The sequence below is a fragment of the Abrus precatorius genome, unplaced genomic scaffold (assembly GCF_003935025.1).
Source record: "Abrus precatorius isolate BTA unplaced genomic scaffold, Abrus_2018 Scaffold4, whole genome shotgun sequence".
Lineage (NCBI taxonomy): Eukaryota > Viridiplantae > Streptophyta > Magnoliopsida > Fabales > Fabaceae > Abrus > Abrus precatorius.
Genome location: NW_020874384.1, coordinates 3,553,122 through 3,557,557, shown reverse-complemented (window position 1 = coordinate 3,557,557; position 4,436 = coordinate 3,553,122). Strand labels below are relative to the sequence as shown.

General features: G+C 34.9%; 1 non-coding gene across 1 annotated transcript; it reads right to left on the bottom strand.

Moving 5' to 3' along the window:
• Nucleotides 1–3,199: 3,199 nt before the first annotated feature.
• On the bottom strand, nt 3,200–3,306 carry LOC113866440. The gene has a single exon (XR_003505080.1). It is a non-coding gene; the product is annotated as a small nucleolar RNA R71 (small nucleolar RNA).
• Between the last annotated feature and the right edge of the window lie 1,130 nt (nt 3,307–4,436).

Below are 4,436 nucleotides of genomic sequence, written 5' to 3'. Positions count from 1 at the left end.
TATAGGGTAAAACGAGACAAAGGATTAGGTGGACCAAACCAATCTTTCTCTTTTAATCGTTATTAAATTAACAAGTTCATAGGTTCCTTAAGCTTTCTTAAATTGATGTCTTGCATGACCATTGGGGATGTTAATTTAGAGAAAAGAATATTAACATTGCATGACCATTGGGTATTAATAGTATTCGTATGAATGATTGGTAATCACAAGGAAATCGGATTTAGAGTTAAATAGAAAAATAACATAAAGGATTGAATGAGAAAACTCATATGCCCTAGGTTCCTCTCTGATAAATTTAACTAAGACATGCATTGTATTCCTTACTCTTAGTTTTATAATTGATTTTATAAATTCTTGTTTTTAATTAATTTCGTATCTTTGAAGCTTAAACAATTGAATTAGGAAATTCTTAGTAATTGAAAATCAATCCTTGTAGGACGATATTTCGGGAACTTAATTTAAGAACACTTTATTACTTCTCGATGGGTACACTTGCCCTCTGAACAATAGGCCAAGGAGTATATAAACCATGTGGCATCACTTTGGATTTAGCCATTTTATACACAATACAATGCTCACAAAATTTATGTATATCACGTTTCATACGAGACCAAAAGAAATGTTCTTGCAAAGTTTCCAAAGTCTTTTTAACCTCAAAATAACCCATCAATCCCCCTTGATATGACTCACTAACAAGCAGTTCTCTAATGGAACATTTAGGCACACACAATTTGTTTTCTTTAAATTAATAATTCAAGCATGCTTTTTGTAGAAAATTCTGAGCAAAGTTCATGAAGATGGAAGATCAATGGAAAGATAGAAGAAAAGTAGCAAGTCTGAACTCAAAGAACAAGGTTTATGGAGTTTAAGCTGGCTGTGATCACTATTGTCAGTGAAAGTGAATGATCCAGAGCCTAAATGAGAACTGGAGTTTGTGCGTTGTCACTTTCGCTGGTGAAAGTGAGTGTTCCAGAGGGTCTTCAGACTTAGCAAAGAGCGCGTTGTCACTTTCGTTGGCGAAAGTGAGCATTCCAGAGAAGTTCCAAACATTGCATGATGTGCGTTGTCACTTTTGCTAGCAAAAGTAAGCGTTCTAGAAGACTTCAAACTCAGCATAATAGCGCGTTATCACTTTCGCTGCCGAAAGTGAGTGTTCTAGAGAGACTCCATACATAGCGAGAAGCACGTGGTCACTCTCACCAACGAAAGTGAGCGTTCCAGAGAGACCTTTAACTTTACAAGTTGTGCGTGGCCACTTTTCATCATAAAAGTGAGCACGCGCACAACTCGACCTCTAGTGTTGCCACTTTTATGAATGAAAGTGATCGTTCCAGTCTTCCAGAACACCATATAAGCCTTTGCGTGGCTACTCTTGTGAAGCAAAGTGATAACGCGCAGAGGTGAGAAAATCTATAAATTGCAGAAATGCTCAGATTTTAGGATCTTTTGTTCATTTTTTGTTTTCACCTTATTCCTTGGTGTGGAGAGTCAGAGAGAGAGATTGGGGATGAACACTGAGCTTCAACCTAGAGGAATCAGATTGAAGATCGGTTGAAGATGCTTCTTCTGCATTCTTTCTCTTCCTCTCTTTCTTTTTCTTTCTCTGCTGTAATGGCTATGTAATTTCTTCATAGTTAGGTATTGTGGACCCAAAACGAACGTGTTGAATTGATTCTAGATCTGACTTTTGAGTTTTGGAATGGATTGAATGATTGATTATGCACTTTACATAGTGATTGAATGGAAATTTGATTAACTAATTACAGAGGAACTCTTGTCAATGGAAATTGAATTTGTTCTTCAGATCTGAATAAATTGCCAGGATTATAGATGTCTTAGGGATAAGATAACTTGATTCTGCAATCTTCTGGTTTCTAAACATTTAATTAAACCAGATCTAAGGAATTAGAGTGATTTGATTGAATGTTAGGTTCACTGAGTTAAGGAATTAACCTCTGAATAATACAACGTGAAACTGATTGTCATTCTTTCCAATTACTTGAAAGTTCAGAACCTTATTGATTCAACATTGAAGTTTTGATGAAACAACTCCCTAGCTATATTTTCTACATCTGTTATCACACATTTATATGTTTAGTGTTCAGTTTTCTGTTTTTCTTCTGATTTTAACATTTTCTAATTTTAATTCCAAACACTCTCTGAAATTCGTGAAGCTCAATTAATTGTGGCCTTGTGAAGTGGTAATTGAACACTTTTATTCTCTGAGATCGATACTTGGGACTCTAACATAGTTCTATCAATTTTATAACTTGCTACATCAACACTAGTACACTTGCTAGTAAAAATCAACTTCTATTTGAAGTGTGACAAGTTTTTGGTGTCGTTGCTGGGGAATATTGTTTTCAATATCATTAGTAACAAGAAAGTAATTAGATTGAGCATTTCTTTTTCTTTAAAGTTTTTGCTATATTAGTTGCATTTAGAATTTTTCTATTTGCAATCAGTTGAATAGTTAATTTCGTATTTGTATAGTTTTGATTTCTGATTGATTTTATATTATTGTAAGTAGTTACTTTGCATTTGTATACTGTGAATTAGTGCAGTTTTCTGTTTTCCTCTACTATATCTATATTTTTTTTATTTGTATATGCATAGCAAAAATAAAAATAAATCAACTCTGGTCTTTGATCCTGATATAGACATAACCTTAAGGAGATTAAGAAAAGAGGCTAGAGCAGAAAATTTCATAGGAAGTGATAGTGAATTAGAGGTTGTCCACTCTCCAGAAATTCAGAATACTTCTATCCAAAAAGGAACACCTACACCTTTAAGACAATTAACTCCAGAAACAGGGATGGCAGAACAACATAGGATGAGAACATTAGGAGACTGTGCAATTCCAAACATGCAGGGCTATAATTCTTCAATAGTTAGACCAACCATTCAAGCTAATCATTTTGAAATTAAACCAGCTTTGCTACATTTAGTGCAACAGGACTAGTTTTCTAGTGGAATTTCTGATGATCCTAATCTACATATTTCAAATTTTTTGCAGCTATGTGATACTATAAGAATGAATGGAGTAAGTGAAGATGTCATAAGACTGAGATTATTTCCATTCTCTCTAAGAGACAAAGCAAGATGTTGGTTACAAGCTCAACCACAAGGAAGCATTACAACTTAGACAGAGCTTGTGAACAAATTTTTAGCCAAGTACTTCCCTCCATCCAAAGTTGCCAAGCTGAGAGGAGAAATTACATTCTTTGTGCAGCAAGAGGGATAGTCATTGTATGAAGCTTGGGAAAGATACAAGGAATTGTTGAGAAGGTGTCCACATCATTGTATTCTAGATTGGATGCAACTGGAAACTTTCTACAATAGGATGAATGCAGCAACAAGAACCATGGTTGATGCAGCTGTAGGAGGATCTTTCAACATGAAATCTTTAGAAGAAGCTCAAAGAATCATTGAGATGATGGCATTATTAATGTACCAGAATGCAAACTCAAGAAATATAGGGAGAAGTACTGGATATGAAGCTAATATTTTAGAAACTTTTCTTGAACAGAATCAGCTGCAAAACCAAATGTTTTCAGAACAAATAGCTACCTTGACTCAACAAATTAGTAATCTTCAAGCAGGAAGTGAGCAAACTAGTCAACTAAGCAGTGATTTTTGTGGAGGAAATCATGACAATGGTGCATGTGATGCATCTACAAGTTAACCACAAGAGCAAGTGAATTATATGAGCAATTTTAAGAGACAACAATCGTCCTTCCCACCTTGATTTCAATTTTCAAATAATAGAAATCAGCAGTATTCTAATTGGAATAATCAATATTCTACTGCCAAGAATTCTAACTCTAATTTACCTTTTTCTAATGCAGGTCTAGTAGCACAACAACCTTACTTTCAAAGGAATCCAGCTACTCAATCTTAAGGAAATCAGAAGTTTTCCAAGCCTATGACTGAAAGGTTGACTGAGATGGAGGAAACCATGTTGCAGTTCATGAAAGTAACTCAAACAAGCTTCAAGAACCAAGAAGCTTCTATGAAGAAGTTGGAAACACAGATTGGACAGCTAGCTGAAGAACTGTCCAGCAGAGATGAAGGAAGATTTCCAAGCAACACAATAATAAATCCTAAGGAGCAGTGTCAACCCATAACTACAAAGAGTGGAGCTGTGGTTGCAAGCCCTAAACCTGCAAAAAAGAAAGCAAGTGATGCAGAAGAAGAAAAAAGAATTGAACAAGATCTGCAACAAGGAAATTTCAAGTTATTAAAGAGAGATCATTCAGAAGAAAAGGTAGAAGTTCCTATAAATTCTGAGAGGAAGACCAAGAAGCAACTTTTTGAAGATGCTTGCAAGCCAATAGATTCAAAAAAATACAAGAGGCTGTCTTATCCTCAAAAAGTTCAGAATCCTAAACAAGAGGAACAATTTGCGAGATTTCTAAATGTTTTTCAGAAATTAC